Source organism: Cheilinus undulatus, linkage group 9 (assembly GCF_018320785.1).
Source record: "Cheilinus undulatus linkage group 9, ASM1832078v1, whole genome shotgun sequence".
NCBI lineage: Eukaryota > Metazoa > Chordata > Actinopteri > Labriformes > Labridae > Cheilinus > Cheilinus undulatus.
The window spans coordinates 19,775,793-19,795,044 of NC_054873.1; the positions used below are offsets into that span (position 1 = coordinate 19,775,793).

The following is a 19,252-nucleotide window of genomic DNA, read 5'->3' on the forward strand; positions in this document are numbered from 1 at the left end:
GCTGTTGTCAAAATGATATTTCTGAGGATCCCTTTCTAGTGGAGATTTTCCCCCATAAAAGTCAGCGTGTTCCCAGTTCACCTACAGGTGAACTATGACGTGGTATGCACTGGTAGGAGGATTATTTGCAGCAATGCAAGATGGACTTACAAACAATGGTTATTTAAAGACTTGTTTGGGCACAGAACAAAAATGATGTGATGAAACAAACCATTTCTTGCTGATTTTAATCCTTTGGATGGAGTTAGGAGGTAAGCTTTGGGCATTATGTGCTCAATGTGCAGAAAATTGCTGAAGATGTTGACAGAGCAGGAGACAGAGATGCCTGGAAGCTTCCTGCTCTCCTCAAGCCATCACCAACTTTTGCCAGCAACTGAAGCAGAAATAGATTTGGACTGTAGACAGCTCATCTCAGGATGTTCCTCATTTTTGAGGGGAGATAGTTGGAATCAGTTTTTAAAGTTTGTCTTGCTCCACTTTCCCCTGAATTTTTTGACGCTCTGGAAATATTTTTCAGAGACAAGACTTAAATGTGTGTCCAGCATGCACCCTTCTGCTTAAGCTGTGTGAAACTGTGCCACTTTACTCCTATGCATTTCTCATAGTTATACTCTGATAGCCCTATAAACTGACACATATAACATATTAAGATAAATTTAACACTGTTCCTGCATTGGCTTTTTCAACCCCAGAAACCATGAATCAGACTAAAGTGGTGACATATTTTCACTCCATTTTGTCCCACTAAATAGATCACACTTTTTAATTGCCCCATTTATTGGAATGCAATTATGGCACATCATTGTTACACTCTCCAGGCTGTCGTTTGGTACTCTTTTGCTCATCTTTGTAGCCAGAAAGAAGTATTAATTTCCCTATTAATTGTCCAGCATGAATGCCCCAACTTCATTAGAGTCTGGACTGGCTGTGGGAAAGATAAGATTAATTAGTCTCATTCTGCTCCCTGATTATTTTAATTCATCCAGATGACTGGAGTAGCTCTGTAGGTGAAGCAGAACAGATTTCCAGCAGTGCTGAGTGATTAGAAATATATGAGGAACATCTATATAATTATAAAGTCCTGCACAGATTTCTGAAAGAGAACTTAAGTCGCAATGTGAGCCCGTAGATACAGCTGCGAAATGCAAATGGAGGAACACCAGAATAACTTAGGAGCCTGCAGAGAGCAAAGCCTGCAGAGTTGAGGATCAAACCATGATGACAGGCTCCCTTGGTAGCAGAGCGAGATGAAAGGGTTTAGACTTTCACTGTCTCAAATTAGGAACTGAAATCCATTTGGATTGTGGCAGATAATCATGTGCAATCCTGGAAAATACAAGCCTGGCATCGCCTGACCTATTTAATGATGCAAACTATTCCATAAACTAGATAGCTAATTTTTGGATTCCATAAAGTTATCAAAGGGTGAAGACGAAAGACGCTACAAAAAAATCAATAAAACATGTGACTCATAGGTAGGCCTCTAGACTACATAGCTGTTTCTTACATCCAACTCATATTGCTTCAGTTCAACACAATATACAAGCATTTGGCAATGATTTACTGGCCAACACGCCACAATTTGTACATAACTTAGCATGTAACCAAGCTATGTTTATGCTTTTGGTTCACTGAACAGTTGACATTAGCATGTAAATTTAAACACAAAATCACATGTCATGTCATCAGTAATTGATTTAAAATAAACTTTAGGGATGTACCAGTGTCAAAATCTCACATTATGACAAAACCTTGGAAACAAGTCCACAGTATGGAATTTATTGCAGTAAAACAAAGGAAGATTTTGAAAAAAGATACATCAGCATAACAAAAATTGCCATTTTAATATATATATATATATATATATGTGCAAAAACTTCTATAGGTGTGTATTAGGCCTAAAATATATTCTTATACTTTGGCTCCAGTGTTTAATAAACTTAAACCTTCATTGTCTGCCCCTGAAAACAGCTGTAGGTCAATGATGATATTCTCTGATATACCTTGTGATGTGTTGAGCCCTCGCACAGCTGTGTGGAAGTGGGATTGTAAACACTTCTGTAAGAGTCTTTTGGTCTGGCCAGATTCTGGTCCTCACATCTTTACTAGGACTGTCAAAGTTAATGCGTTAATATCGTGTTAACTTAAATTACTTTCAAAGCCACTATTTTTTTTTTTTGTTGCACAATTAATGCATGCGCATTCTGTGTGACCCTTGACCCATCCCATAGTTTGCCAGACCAGGAAGTGGCACCATCGTGATGCAGTTCAAGCGAGTAGAAATGGATAATGGACAGAGACTTTTGAAGACTTATTCAGATCATACCAGATAAGATAGAAGTTATTTGCTCTTACTGTCGACATGAACTGAGTTACCAGGAGTTTGTAGAGTCTGAAATAGCCCATACCACTCGCTGGCTGAGCACACCGCCATGCAGAGAGCCGCACCCTTAGCCACGCTGAATTGTTTACAACGGAGATGCTCAGACAACACTGCAAGCAGGGATGGACTCGCTGTCTGGCATACCGGGCATTTCCCAGTGGGTCGACTCACTTTTGGGCTGGTATGATTTATTCATTTCCATTATGTACTGGCTCCATAGTGGCATTGCCCTTGTATATTGACTGTTGACAAGTCTGATCACCTCTCCTAAAGGTCTGTTTACCCCCTCTCCCATCCCCACTCAGCTCCTGCTTGAAAGTGAAAGTATTCGGAGAAAACAAACTGAACACACTAAAATGATCGACTGGGACTGTAAATAAATGCCAAACTAAAACAGTCAATCAAGATGCTTCAGAATAGTTGGCTGAACTCTCGGCTCTTGACCAAAATTACACCGACTCACCAAACAATCAATTGGACATTCCGGTTACAAAGAGAAAAAGAGAAAACCTCCTTTAATCTCAAAATCACTTTAAGCCAAAATTTCAGCAAGGCTTGGTCTCAGAGGTTGTCAAAATCCAATTTACATAAACTGACCAAAATCATGATAAATCACCTATTGAACTATTTATATTAAGTGATTATGGTAAGAAAAACATTTTTCTAGGGTTTCGATCAATGAAACTTACAGGCGATGTCGATGATGTGCCATAATTTTTCCGTGGGACTTTGGGGGGGCTCAGCTCTTTTCAGATACAAGTAAAGGGAAGGGGAAGGAAAATAAGATGGAAACCACTGGTCTAAATGATCTTTAATATCAGCATAGCAGGCTTTATGAAGCATTGTGATTTTTTTATCCTAATTATGTTGCACTAAAATAACAGCTGACTCGGAGACAATCAGCGTGCATCTGCATGTAACCATATAATCTCATGATTACAGTCCAATAACTGTTTAGCATCATATAGCCCACTAAATATCCTCAGATAACTGCTGTATTAATTCCTAACAATAACCATTAACACTCAGTGGTAAAAAAAAAAAAAAAAAAGTCTGCTAGTCAGGACTTCATGACCAGAAGACATCATCTTTTCCCTCTTTTGCTCTCTGTGTGTCTGTAACAAACACTGAAACTGACATGTACATTTTAATGAGATGATAAAGGGACTTAATACCTGAGGAAGAGACACTCATCAGCACCACTTTAAAACAAACATCCTGCATCTTTGTGTTACATTAAAATATGATGTTTCCAAGTTATCAAGAACATAATCGCTGTGACACAATCAGAAAATAACATTCTGCACCACTTTGTGTGCCTTTCTACCTCCGCGTCTCTCAGTCAGCGGTGCGCTCACACATGTGCCCTCGACCAACCAACCAGCTCTTATCTGACTAAGATCAGATGAGAGTTTATCAACTAACCAACTGAAAAACCAAATGGAAGGTGTCACCCCTACTAAACTGAATGATAATTTGTAGTAACCGGTCAGTCACACAGAACCAGTAAAAACTGGTGATTGGACCAGGGGTTGTGGGTGCTGGATATAGAAGAATTTGTAATCAATATTAATGCACATCTCCATTATGTTAAAGACTAAACAGTCCTCCTGTAGAACAAAGCAAATGACATGCTGTTGTTCTTCCAAGTCTCATCCAGTATGATGAATGCTTCATCAGATAATTTTGTATGTTTCAGCCCATTTAATACAAAAGCGCTGAATCACCAAATGATACTATGACGCAAGCCTCTGAGCAAGCAGTGTTTATGGAAACTCTTTGTGCATGGTGCATCCAGGCAGGAAGCCCTGACATCCTGTATTCTTTTTAAAAAAGCCGCAAAAATGCTCTTGTCAAACTGTTAAACCTTTAGGAGGAGACATTTGGTCCTTGAAACTTTAGGCTATTATACTGCTCCCACCTCTTTTCCCACAATGTGGTGTTTGGACGTGCTTGCTTTTCTCCAGTCTCAGTACCATGAGTCATCCGAGCACCCAGCCACACTGTCACACTGTGCCTCAGTGCTGGCAACAGTCTCACTCTGCCCGGAGCTTTACACGGTGAACAGCAACGTAGACAACAAGCATCAGCGACGTAGCATGTCTTCAGGGGTGGTGGATCGCATTACTTGCCAATGAAGAACAATCACAGGCTGGTGTTTTGTTCTATCTGGATGAGAGTAATAATGTTCCTGTCTTTTTCCACCTCTCCTATTCTGCTGCCTTCTGTAGGAGAGAGTCTGTAGAAGTTATCCTTTGAAATTAAGGACTAAGGCCTGTCACCTGTGGGAGTGTAACAATGTTAGCTTTTACATTAAAGCTAATGTCCATATGCATATTCATTAGAAGTCCCACAGGGATAAACATTCAAGCGTCTGTGCCAAATATCTTTTTTGAGCTGATTTAACCTTAAATGTCACTTTGCCTGCTGTGGGCTCACTCTCAGAGAGGCCGATTTCAGTAGACATACACTCTTTTATTCATCAGCGCCAGGATGTGTCACAATGAGAAGTGACAAATGATGTTCAGCGCTTTAGCCACTGTGCATATTTAACACAAACAGAGGCATTCTTACAGTATACACGTCTTTACACGTGTGTGAGTGGCTGAGCCTGGATGCTTAGAGCAGAGTGGGGTGTGTGAGTGTGCGCATCATTCAGCTTGTTAAAGCCCTTTGAATGAGTAGAAGAGAAATTAGGATGCAAAAAGGACTCTGGGAGTTGAAAATCTGGAATCCCTTTTCATGGCAGCTTGGATGTGCTGCAGATATGAGAGTGGTGAAAAAAGCGGGAAAAAAGGGAAATGTATTTCCATCTGACACCCAGTAAAATGAATGACATGCTGAGACACTGACAACACTGCACAACATGACAAGCCTCATAATCTGAATATTAATATGGACAACATGTCTCTGTCTGCTTCTGTTCTATAAAGTAAAGTCAAAGTAACCCCCCGATGGGTGACAACACAGCAGTATAACATATTTATGCTGTGTCCTGCAAAAATATATATATTTTGGTCCTTCCTCTTACCCAAAATAGATTTACACAATCATTTACACCAGGGGTGTCAAACTCAAGGCCCTGGAGCTAAATTCGGCCTGTGGTGCAGTTATACCCGGCCCACCAGATCTTATGATATTTTTATTATAACTGGCCCACCAGTATGAGGTCTGCAGGTTTCCTCCAGTATAAAAATATACATTTAAGTGAGTCATAAAAAATAGAAAAAGTAACCAGTAAAAATAATGTGATAAAAAGTCAGGAACGTGGTAAAGAAATTTGGGTTTTCTCTACACCTTGAATTTTGCATCTCACAGTTATGACCAGCAGTTATGGTTTTGACTTTCCATTTCATATTTTTACCTTTCACGTTCATCATTTTAAGTTTTAAATCATGTTTTTAACTTTTTAAAGTCATGTTTTTGACTTTTATTTTATGTTTTGACCTTTTTCAACTCCAAAGTTTGACTTTTATCTCATCTTTTTACCTTTTAAACTCATGATTTTTAATTTTATCTCAGTTTTTTGGCCTTTTAAAATCATGATTTTGACTTTTATCTCACGTTTTGACCTTTTTCCACTCCTAACTTTAACTTGTATCTCATTTTTTAACCTTAAAAACTCATGATTTTAATTTCATTACATATTTTGACATTTGAAACTCATGATTTCAATGTTTACCTTGTATTTAGACTGTTAAGAATTAATTTTATCTTAGTTTTTGACTTTTGGAATTCATGGTTTCAGGATTCATCTCATATTTTGCCTCATAAAAACATTATTTTTACTTTAAATGTCATGTTTTTACCTTTCAAATGTATAAGTTTGACTTATTATCTCCGATTTTGAGTTTTTAACTCATCATGTTCACCTTTGTCGCAAAATCATTTATCATCAGTGCCAAGTTTTTTTCCCCCATAATTCATTTCTGGTAAAAATAAGGTTGACATTTTATGGTTAAATATTGACCCTGTTACGCCCTCTGGTTAGACCCAAGTTCAGAATAAGGCCTCTGCTGTGATTGAGTTTGACACCCTTGATTTACACAAACATGCATGGACTCACACAATCATATTAGACAACTCCACAACAGATGTTTTATATCACAATGAAACAGTCATCCATAGCAGCCTCTGATCAGCACCACAGACAGCGGCATATTTGTCAATGCATATTTGTTTAATAGCTGGCCTCAGACCAGCTCAACCCTGTTTAGTTAAATTACCTAACACATGAAGATCAGTTTAACAGACAGCTTAGTTTGTGTATTGATCAGAAACCTAACAACCATGAAAAAGACATAGATGTTTCATGACATCATGGATGACTGTATCTGACTTCCTCTTGATCTTTACGGCATCTAAACTTGATCACACACAAAAGGTGCACGTTTTGAAACATAAGAGGGGTCACAATAATATTGCTCTAGATCCAAATCACATTCCACTCTGTTAAAAGGAGAAATCTTTACTCACTAGCTAGAAGCTTATTCTTCCAGCCTTGCGCTCAGCAAAGGCTGTAGTAATACTGTTTAAATCCAATTTCCTGGCTCTGCTGTTCCCTAATGACACTAGCAATTGAGCATTTCATAATAAAGACGGAAGCATGACATACTTCTTAACCAACTGTTTCTACTTTACAGAGCACTGTGGAACACTCACTAACCCCAAAGCCTGTATACCCAGGCTATTCAATTGGAGGCCCTGGGACTGGGTCAGGCCCCTAAGGTCATTTTTAGTGGCCCTTTAAAGATGATTCATATCATTTTTGTTATGAAATAATGTACTTTTATTGCATTTAAATTACCATCTGTAATGTTTATTTTCCCAAGTTGTTTGCATGTTTCTATCCTCTCATTCCTGCCAGACACATGCACAGCTTTCCATGCTGATGTCTCAGCGTCAGCACCTGTTGTCCTGATCTTGTGAGCACAAAAGCCCAACTGGCTCTGATTTTTGGGCGTTTCAGGCAAAGACATGCCACCTTTTTGGGGCTCGCATAGAACAGGAGAGATCTAAATCAGCATCAACTGCAAAGATTGTCAAGAAGTGTATGCTTGCATCTGTCAAGGAGGTTGTTACAGATGAGAAAATCCAATCCAAAACAGTTTGATTGACTGAAGCTATAAAAATTGCATGACATGAAGTATCTCAGGCCCTTCATATTGGATTGTTTATGAGAAACCAGCCCCCATACCAAACTAATTGAATGGCACTGCTGTATACCATTGGTTCAATGTCTGTGCAGGCCCAGTGCAGGCTATTGTACAGCTCAAGGTGTGATGTAATAATGCTGCCCCCAACTTATCAACAATACGTCAAAATCAACATGAAAACATGCTTTAGTAATGTCAGAGTGCTTAATTTGTCAACAGTATTATAATCTGCAATAGGTCTTTTTGCAGCTGCATAACCTCAGAACAGGTATGCATAATAACTCCCATAGCCTGACTCAAACTTAAGTACAACAGGGTTCAGAAGAACATGTAGAAACTCTTTTCACCTCCCAAACAGGCAGTACAAGCAAAACAACAAACAGACAGCAAAGTTCTCCACTCTGCTCACACAGGCATGAGCACATGCACACTCAGGCACATAATTATAGGCGAAATAAAGCCTACTTTTAACAAGGCTAGCTTACATTGTAGCAATGTCCTCACAGGATCCACTATTTCAATATTTCAGGCTTGCTCTGTAAGCTTCTTTTGTTTTGTACTGCTAAGAGTGTCCCTCCTTTTTTGTTCAGTATCAGCTATGAGGAAAGTACCCTTTTGATTCTGGTGTGTTAGCTCAAGACTTGCTACTGAACTTGATGGTGGTTTTGATGGCAGGAAATCTTCTGATATGGTGGTGCTATTAGCTTTTCCTTGAGCTGAAGTGTGATGGTCTATCCATCTAAGAACATGATGATGATGGGCCTTTGGCAGGTGGGAGGAAGAGTAATGTCTGCTTTATTAATGCTTGTGCTGGCAGCTGTCTGCCTCTGTAACAGTCTGGGCTGAGCCATCATCAATTCTGTGGATCAGTGTATCTTAAATATATCCCTATTATTTGCAGTGCTGTCTTCTGTGGCAATTTTTATGTTGTTGCAAGTATGGATTGGTTGACATACAGTCATGTGCATAAGTTTTAGGCATGTCAAGCTTGACACCTTTCGACAGGTGCGTGATGCTTTGTGCCAAGGTCAAGCTCGATGGCATCTACTTTGTCTGGGGTTTTTCATTCCCTGGTAACAAGGCAGGTGGTTTTTGGGACCTTGGGACATCCACAGCATGACCAGGGGCTCGTGGCAACCCTACTATCCACCTGGATGATACTCTAAGCCAGAGATGGGCACTCGAGTCTGCGACTTGGACTCGAGTTGCACTTAAGTCGCACACATCAGTGACTTGAGACTTATTATTATTTTATTTCAAATTAAACAGTTCATAAACAGTTAGCGTTTTGTGTTAGTATAAAATCATTACCATTAAAGAAATATATCTGACAAAAAACAAGAACATTTAATCTCCAGTGTCTCAGTGTCTGTTTCTATCAGTGAAGTCTGACTCATGTCTCTGTAGTGTTTCATATGTACACAGAGAGGAGCTTTATTAAGAGAAGAGCTTAAACTGATCATGGTGATGAGGGAAAAAGAGAAAACATGTGTTTCATCTTATAGCAGAGGTACATATGATATATAGCACATAGTCACAACAACAAAACTGTGGCTAGTGAAACACTGAGTGGCTAGTAGCCATTAGTCATAGTGGCTGCCTGGTGTGAAAAAAGTTAATGTCAAGCCCTGTTCATATGTGAGTGTACACATGCACACAGACAATACCCCACCCTACTGATGGTGATAATACAGTCCAGGATTTAAATTCCTCAGATAGAAAAATGCAGTGGTCTAAGCAGACTAGACGTCAGAGGCAGATCATAGAACGGTCATTACAACCATCGGAGACTTGAGACTTGCCTTGGACTCTTGACCAAAGACTTGAGATTTGACTTGGACTTGCAAAAAATGACTTGTGTGCATCTCTGCCCAAACATGTCTAAAAGTTCTGCACAGTACTGTATCTCAGCTATTCATTGTTTTTACAGGATGTATATTGACTATACAGAGTGGGCAGCTTTCAGTTGGCTACTCATACATATTTCACTGACTTGTCACAGTGCCACTTTAGGCAGTTCCCTAGTTTTTGTTTGTCCTGTTTTGTTTTCTCTTGCCTTTCCTCCTCTACTTGGGAATATTGCAAGGAGGTGCATTTGTCAACAGAGCTGCTAATAATATTAAATCAGTGCTTTTTTGCATCAAAGAACTAAAACCCAGCTGCTCAGAAAAATAAACGTGAACATAAATCTACATGATAACAACTATATAGACATAATCCAGGTTTAACACATTTATTTAGGCGCATTCTAACTTTAGAGGCGGGGTTTATGGCCTACCTCCGCCAGTCAACAGGGGAGCTCTAAATGTTTGGCTTCACTCCCAGGCGTCCGCTGCTCTGTTCATGTTGATATACAGGCTATACCTCAGATGCACTGCTCAGTAGGAGTGAATGCTTTTTCTTTGTCTGCAAACCAGATCCCCCAATCCAATCAGGCTGCTTCTTTTGAGGACACATTGGACTTTCAGTCACCTGCAATTCAGATAAATGGCACAAAGGGATTATATGAGGCAATGGGATTCTTTCTGTATCAATGGGATTAAGTTGTCTCTTTGGGGAAACAAGTCTTTGTGCTTCTGACAAATCTACTGCCATCCTACCATCTCTGCACCATCTGCCTGTCTGCCCCAGAATCTGGCCTACCTACAGCCTCTTACATAAACCTCTGTTGGCCAACAAGCATTTCTCAGTCCACTTTTCCACTCCCATGATCCCAGTGTTTGCAGAGATAGAGAGCAGAGGTGTGTGTATGTGAAAAAGACAAACGAGTAAATGCTGAGAATAGCTCCACCCAGGGGCTCCAGCATATGGTAGCCAGTGCTTGTGACGTTAGCGTGGCGCTGCATGGGTATTCACTGTCGGCCACGCGCAGGGCACGGCACCCTACATGGACCTTTTCTCTCGCCACCTTTCTCAGTGTGTATCTCTCTCTCTCTGCCTCGCCCTGCCTCAGAACCTGTCTGTCCTCTCTCTGAGCCCCTCCCCCACCCGTCCCTCTCAGGAGACAGCGGGGAGAGACGGAGAGAAGGGCAAAGCTGAAAGGGTCGGATAATGCCGTCAGTTAATATTTCGTCTCAGCTCCGACTGACAGCTGCATTCTGTCAGGTGTGCCGCTATTTCTGTAGTCAGTGTTCGGAGCACAGCGGCTCTTACTGCAGCAAGAGGTTCTGCTCCAATGCAGTGTGAGTAAGTGAAGCCAGCAGAAATATATTATAGGTTTCTTTGGTTACTCTTTACTGTAAATCTCTCCTGAAGGCACTTAAACGCAGTATAAAACCTAAATGAATGATTTAGATGTAATATCATCATTTGCATCAGCTATAAGGTGATCAAACTGTTTAGTGGCTGTGCAAAATATATCTTCCAATGCATATTTCATATAATTACAGAGGCAGTTTACTCAACTACCATTAATTATCTGCCTCCACTGATAGGCTCCTAACAAGAAGAGCTGTAATCTTTGACAAGTACATTCATAGATACATCTATCTGCCTGTGTGTAAATAGAGTTTAGTATTAAGTGTTGCTTTGTTGCAAATAATTGCTTGATAATGGGACTGAGAGGCAAGCAATTTCATATGAGCACTATGGCTGCAACTTACAAAATTCATATTACTCATTCATAAAATGAACAAAAATGGACAAGAACCAAATATATTTTCCACTATTGCAAGGCTGCATAAAAGATTACATCACAGTCGAGTGTCAAAGGCTGCCTCATTTTGAAGGCTTAGATAAATGCTGCTGACAAATTTTGCTTTTTTTACCCTGTCCAACAGTGAGTCCTTCCACAAATACTCCATGGCCCGGCGTATCCAGAGATTCATTGCAGGCCATTTTTCATAAACCTTTATTTGTAACCACAGTCTGATATTGCAGGTATTAATTGGCATACAGCATGCATTTACAGACTATGCATAAAAGACACAAAATACAGCAAAACTGTAGATTAGAGAGCAAAAGCAGAAGGTAATTGTCTAATCGGAACTAGAGATATTTAGCCTTTATCTTGACACAGTTTGGTAGTTTGGTATTCATGAAGATTAAGAATAGTAGAGTCATTGTTTGGTGATATTAATCAGGTATCAGGGTATTGTAAATCAGCAAATTATGGCACAGCGTAATCACTATTGCAGACATTGTACAGGACCATTTTAGTGAAGAGGCAGCTACACTGGAAGGTAGTAAAGTAGAGCCGTTGCTCCTTTGCATCAAAAGGAGCCAGTTAAGGTTGTTTGGGCATTTGCCTCCTAGTCACCTCCCTGTGGAGGTCCTCCAGCTTCATCCAACTTGGAGAAGACCCAGAACTTGCTGAAGGGATATCTGGCCAGAGAATGCCTCAGAGGAGCTGGAAAGTGTTGCTATGGAGAGGAAAGTCTGGGATGACTTGGTTAACCATGTTGCCAATGTGACCCAGCCCTGGATAAGTGGAAGAAAATGGATGGATGGATGATGGATACAATTCAGCTATTGAAGTTGTTAGGCCGAATGGGGGGAACTTTGAAATGTAACATTAAGGGCGGAGCCTTCTGATGATGTAAATAGCCACTGCAGCCTGTAGCCTTTGAGCCGAGTCACACATAAACTTTAAATCAACAATTTTTTTTTAACAGGAAGTCAAAAAGTCCTCACATAGAAGAGAAAATTAATATATTCCATATTGTTATAGCTCCTCAATTTAATTATCTTTCCATGATTATGCCATTGAAAATTCCTGAATCAATTTACAAACAATATGATAAGCTGGTAAAAGACCTCTTATGATAGAAAGAAACCTCGAATTAAATTTACTAAACTGTGCACAGGTAGGGACAGAGGAGGGCTCGGTTTGCCAGACATCAAGGCATACAATTTATCCTTTGAAATGTTCAGATTAGCCAAGCACTGAACTAAAACGGACCCTGATCTAGACTGGATAACTATTGAGAGGTATATTGCAGCACCATACTGCCCTATCACAGTTCTATCCCAACAGATCGAAAGCAAGAATCAAACCCAGTAATGTCCTACTCACAGAACGTTTGGACATCAATACATAAAGCTTGTAAAATGTCACATTTTGACCAGTTATACTCCCCCCCTGAACAATCCTAAAATACGCATTGGGAAAAGAATAGTGTACTGGAGAGACTGGTAATATGGTGGGACAAACACTATCAGTGACTTGTATGATAAAGGGATTTTTATATCCTATCAGGATCTTCAAAAGACATATGGACTTGTTAGTAAAACAAACTTTTGGAAATACTTACACATAAGGCATTGTGTACATAGTATGCTTAAGACCAATGAACAACAAAGTGACATTTTATGCCATTATCTGAAATTACCTCACAAAAGTCATAAAGCTTCTGTGTTTTATAAGATGTTTATACACCTCACAGGAGACAGCTGTAACAGTCTCAGATTAATATGGCAGAGGGACCTATCAGTCAATCTGGATGAGGATGAGTGGTTAGATATTATATCAAATGCAGGAAGAAACATTAAAGAAGCAAGAGGAAAACTTATTCAATATAAAATAATGCACAGATATCATTGGACACCAACTAGACTTCAAAAAATGGGAATTACTGATGACAACAGATGTTGGCGGTGCAAAAAAGAATTGGGTACATATTTACACATGATCTGGCAGTGTGCTTTGGTGCACTTGTTATGGATAAAGGTTTTTGATATTCTAGGAGGTTGGCTTGGTGTTACACTGCCCATACATCCAAAGCTCTGTCTTCTCGGGGACAGGAAAATGGTGCTGAGGGTGCCTAATGATAAGTTCAGTATTCTTAAGATTGAGTTTAACACAGCTGCAAGACTCGTATTACAGAATTGGAAAAAAAACCATGATGCCCCAAAGCAAAGGAATGGACTGATGAAATGGTAAAGATTTCATCCTATGAACACATGCTTGGAGGACTGAATGCTGGGGGGAAGACTGCTGAGATATGGGGTCATTTTTGGCAACATGTGGAACTAAAATTACAGTAGATGACAAAATAGTCATACATGTCCTGGGCTTCATTTTCTTTTTGTGAATGGATGTCACCTTTTTTATGTCTTGTGCAATACATGTATCAGAATGCTGCATTGTTTTGAGTTGTTTAAAGTTGCTCAAAAATTTAACAAAAATTTGAATTACAAAAAAAATATATTCCGTATTGAGGAGCATTCAGTTTTTCCACTCTGTTCTTACTGAAATGAGCTGCACATGTGTACACGCATGCACAAACAGGACTCTGACAGTGCATATTAATAAATCGTGCAAGTACAGGACATAACAGAGTAAATATGCTAGATTATAATATGCTAGATTATAGCAATTGGCTAATTTCCATTAACCTTGCAAAACAGATGGATTGGCCAGACGCCATGTCTGTCATCAAGCAAATCCATCTTGAAAATCTTCAATCTGCACAGTTTGTGCCAGCCCTGAAAATGGGTCTGGCCAATCTGTGTTGTTTGGGGGAAAAAGGCAGTAGCTACTGGCAGAGTTTTGTAGCACAGTGAGCTGATAGCAGTGGCTGCCAGCAGTATAGCCATTTGCTTGGATTTAGCTATAATATTGTGGCAGTTTTAACAGAAGTGGACCACATTTCTTTTTGAAATAAAGAGCAAAGAGCCTTGCTGAAAGCTTCTCTCAGCAGATAAGATGTTTTTGCAGGTCTCCCAATAGGCTTGGCATGACTTATAACTCCCAGTAGGTGGCTGTTCACTTCTGCAGTGCTAGCCTGTATAGCTGAGGTTAGCACTAGAGCTGTGAATGTCTTCTACCTCATTTTGTCTTGTCGTTCTGATTGGCCCATCATGAATGTGACAAACAGAATTTCTTCAAAGATTTTCTTTTAAAGATGTCTGCTCTTCCCAAACACTTTGTATGAATGTGATGAAGGTGAAATTTAACCATGCAATGAGTGTATAAAATAAGTGGCATTTCTGGCATTTCAGGTTAAATGAAATATCCATCTGTAGTCACATGATCAAGGCTACAACAGCAGTGCTTGAACTTGAACTGATGATCCTCTGGTTTCTGGGCCTCTAAAGACCGAAATACTACCTCGTCATATAAACTAAATAAGGCAATAAAGATGGACTGGTTCTTTTCTCCCTCCAACTAGTGGCACAGCATTTTAAGCACCCATCTTTCTGAGCATAAAATCAGCATCAGCCATTGTCACAGCATGCAGTGTGCAACAGTTCAAATTTTGGAACACCACTGTGTGTATCATAGTTAGCTCTTCCATAAAGACCAATCAAAATCGGTGTGTTTCAACAACAACTGATTGGTTCAAAAGAAACTAATCCAACCCATCTTTTCCAAGGTAAAATTTTGAGCTCTAGAGCTGCTGCTGCCTTGGTAACCTAGCCTGGCAACAATAAGCACGAGTAAGAAGCCCTCTGGAAGATAGGCCCTTTAAATACATTGCTATGGCATAAAAAACACATAAATGTATACATTTGCAAAGCTAAAATTAAAGCTGTGCAATCTTTCATTTGATTAAACTAGCTAGTATGATTAATATAATTGATTAAGAGTGACTCATCAGTGTTTTTATAAACCTTACACACAGTTCCTTACTATTGCATATCAGGGAACCAGCCTGCATCAGCTGTTAGACCAAACTGCCCTACTGTAACCTTCAGTATAGCATGCCTTTTGATTAAAATATCAGATTTTGTTGAATGCATCATGCATGTTCAAAACATTTGCCAAATCATCCATGCTGTCATAAATGCAAAAACAGAGTTAAACATTTGATGTCATGCTCCGTGTGAACTGTCACTGCTGTTACAAACACAGGCATACTCCGGCTGTACTCAGTGAATTTGGATTAAGCTCCCCATTATGTAAGGGGATGCAGTGATGGCTCTGTTGAAGTGCGTTGTTGTGTGGTTATGGATTAGTTGTCACCAGGCTGACTGTTACTGTGCATGGAGGGGACATGTGCTCCTCCTCAAACCACAAGCTGTTTCTGGAAAACAGGAGCGGCATATGTGGCACCCTCTGTTGGTTTAATCCTTGCTGGTGCATTCCCTCTGAGAAGAATATGTGCAGAGGCAGGCTTTGGGGTAGATATTTCAGTAGCGGCTGTGACAGATATTTTACTGCTCGGCTCTCTCTTGTTCTCTTTTGGTCTCGCTCCCCTGATGATATCAGCTTTTGTCGGTGTACACCTCTTTTATTTGTCTTCTTCCTGCTCCTCAGTCTCTTTCTCCTCCTGAGTCTCAATGTAATATTCATGATGCAGCTGAATGGAGCCCAAGGCATGCAGGAAAGACACCCAGAAGGATCTGGAAAAGCTTTTGTTACCTTTGTAGTAAACGCATCATGAGGGAGAGAGAAGAGTAATGTGCAGAAAATGTTATTTGGTCCTCTAAGTCAGTCCCTCTGTCTAGTGAAAGCTGTTACATAAAGCCCATTATACACACAACATCCATGCAGATCCTTTCTTTTTTTCCAAAGTGAAAATGGCATTGATGCCCCTACACATCTACTTATGATTGGCTTTTTGCCAAATTCCCAGAGCACCCAGAGGATGCATGAACAGCTTCACCCTCAGGTCACCAGATAACATGACAGCTGACTGATGAGTCTCGCTTTTCAGCACCATGTCAGAATATGCAGCTCTCTCCATGGCCAGTTTTATAGCAATGCTGTATTAGAAGGTTTATCTTGATATTTATTGACTTTTACAGGCTGTTTTTTGCTCTCACTGGGCAGCATCCTCTTCATTTTTTTATTTATGGCATTTTTATTCATGATATTTATGATCAAAATACAAATAGAAATGATATGAATCAAAGGGAAAAATACGAAACAAGTTCTCTTAGTTCTGAAATATTATTTAAGCTTTACTCAGCTTTGTAGTAACTTTGAGCTTTTAGTTGTCCAATACATTTACTGTTTGTATTTGTTCCCATTGTGCTCAAAGTTAAGTTTTACACCACATCAGGCAGCTGTATTCAACAGCAGAAAAGATCTAATAAAAACCACCTACTGTAAAAAAAAAATTTCAGTTCGTCTCTCATGCAAATGCGTATGAGATTTCTAAAATTGATAAACAATATGCTAGGCTTTGGAATTCAAGAGACACTCACCTCTGAGAAAAATAAAAAAAAATAAAAAAATAAAAAATCTGTATATTTAAAAAAGATAGAAAACTGTATGGAAACAGTTAATTATCACACAGTAAAATTATACTATACAATAAGTTACAAAGATATGATACAGTTTGATTCTTTATGAAATAATACATGAGATACAACACGATAAACAATATAAATGATGATGATACAGTGTGAAACAATATATGTGACAATATGACAGGATGTTATATGTAAGACAGCTTTTAAAACTGTACAACAATATATGATATGAAATAAGATATGATGCAATCAGATGTGATACAATTCGATACGATATGAAATGACATGATACAATACAGCACAAATTTGTGGCCCACAGTTATCATGCTTTATTAAAATTGTGATAACTGGTGTACTGTGAGATAACTTCAGGGTGTTTAATACCCCCAAAAAAGGTAAAGTGCAAGACTAATGAATATTATCTACTGTTTTTTTTTTATTATTATTATTATTTTTTTTTTTATCAAATCATCATTTTTTAAGTTTTTACCTTCTTGGTTGACAATCTCTCACTTTCTTCTTCATTGTATTCTTTTTTTCTGAGTCATATTGGTGTGAAAATCTGTCAAGGGCACTGTTTTTAACTAAAATATTTAAATTTGACACCAGTAATTTGATAATTGTGTCATAAGTCAGCAGGTCAATGTACTGCATAGTGACGTATCAATATTTTGTCCCTCCCCTAGAAGTGACAATTTTTTGAGTTGGTGCTTTTTTTTTTTGTTTGTTTGTTTTTCTGCTATACAGCCTAAACCAAACCTTAGCTATCATGCAGCATCACCTGTTTGTCAAACAACCCGTGTTTGTGACTCTGATTTTTATCAGTGAGCCACTTCAAAGTGAAGATGGTTTGAGTCAACAGCACTGCTGGATTTCAAGAGAAAGCCAGCCCCAGTCAACCGCTGTGTTTTCTGGTTTGTCAATACGTTTGACATTAGAGAATTGTTAACAGAGAAGTGAAGAGGCAGACGGACCGATTCAGGTAAAAGTGGGCCCTTTCTCCGTCTGCTCTCTCACTCATCACGGTGTTTGTGGAGCCCTCAGTGACACTCACTCAGGAGCTGAATCATGTACTCGAGGACGTTTGACAGACTGAGCTGTTCGGCTGTGTAAAGCTCTCTGGTGGGCTGAGTGACGCGGGATCTTGTGAGGCCATATCACAACCTGTCAGGGCTGAGTTAAGTCCTGCTTTAGCAAAAAGAAACAGGATCTTAATTCAGAGGTGCTGCCTTCAGAAGGCATTAGTTCAGGTTCTGGTCATTCAGTAAACCTCTTATTACAGGAGAACATCATAGAGATGCACTTCTTGTTTTCTCCCTCAGCTAAAGAGCAATGTAAAGGAATATCCCTCTGCCAGAAAAACTCTGAAACCTCTGCATTAGAAGAGTTCATTGCAGTGCCCCTCTGTCCCGAGTCCTTGCTCTTTCAGCCTTGGTGTGCACATGAATTTGTTTTGACATTAAGAGCCATGGGGAGGGGTAGAGTCTTTGCTCTGTGAGGTATGCTGCTCGTCTGCAGCAGATATTGCTCTGTAATCTTCCTCTCACTCACTGAAACCTCTCTCAACTTCCCCCTGATGTCTTCAAGCACTTTTGCACACTGCAGCACTACACTGTAACCAACTGCAGTGTGTTTAATGTGTGGGCAGCTAGTGTATGCATATAACAAGAGAGGGATAGAGTAATCTCTTTTGGTTGCAAGACAATAGAGAAAGTCAAAATAAAGACAGTAACACTCAAGTTGTATGCATAAAAAGCAGCAAACAAGACCCTCAAAATGCAGATTGCGTGCATGCATTGCAAACTAACAAACAGCAATCAGGGATGCAACATTGCAGGCAAGTGTTTTGGGGATAAAGAAGTGGGGAGAATGTTTTATTATTAATGGGCAATGCTCTCTGGATAAATGTGCAGTCAGCTTCTTTTTTCCAGGTCTTCTGCTACGCTGCAACACCACCAACTCTGAGCCGAGCAGAACTTCATCCAAATTGAACATGAGAGAGATTTTTCCCCCCTTGAGCAAAAGCTGAGAATGAGGAGTGCTTAGTTAATATCCAAAAGAGAGGGTTGGAAAATGGGCTTTGGTTTTTCTTGTGCTTTCTTTCTTGCAGCAGCATCACCCCAGAGAAGAATTCTTTTTAAAGTGAAGATGAGAGAGATCAAAACTGGAGATGAGAGCAATTTTACCCTCGGGTGGGAGCTGGGAATAATATTAGTGCTATTTAAATTCTAAGAGGCAGAGAGACATTGAATTTGTGTAGCAAAACAAGCAAAGACTGTGAATGGGGGGAAATACAAAGCAGTTTTTGAGGACACGTTATATCACTGGAGCCGTTACTACACTGTTTCTGCTGTTGAGTCTGGCTATGACTCTTGGTGTTGTTTACTACATTTTTACTGCTTACCCACTGGCAATCATGGTGTCTGAGCACTTTTTATTCCTGCCTGTAAGGGTAGAAATTAAAATTCATGTGACAAATGCACTAGAAAAATAAACTAGAGACTTTTAAAGCACTGGAAACAATCATTCTTCCCCCAAAAACTCATTATCTGTGACCTCATTTGCAACCCTA

The 19,252-nt window shown here is 39.5% G+C and overlaps 1 protein-coding gene across 1 annotated transcript in view; it reads left to right on the forward strand.

The window, feature by feature from the left end:
• The window catches only part of LOC121515337 (LHFPL tetraspan subfamily member 3 protein-like), a 43,436-nt gene that overhangs the window by 16,156 nt on the left and 8,028 nt on the right, over positions 1–19,252 (forward strand). The window lies entirely within an intron of this gene.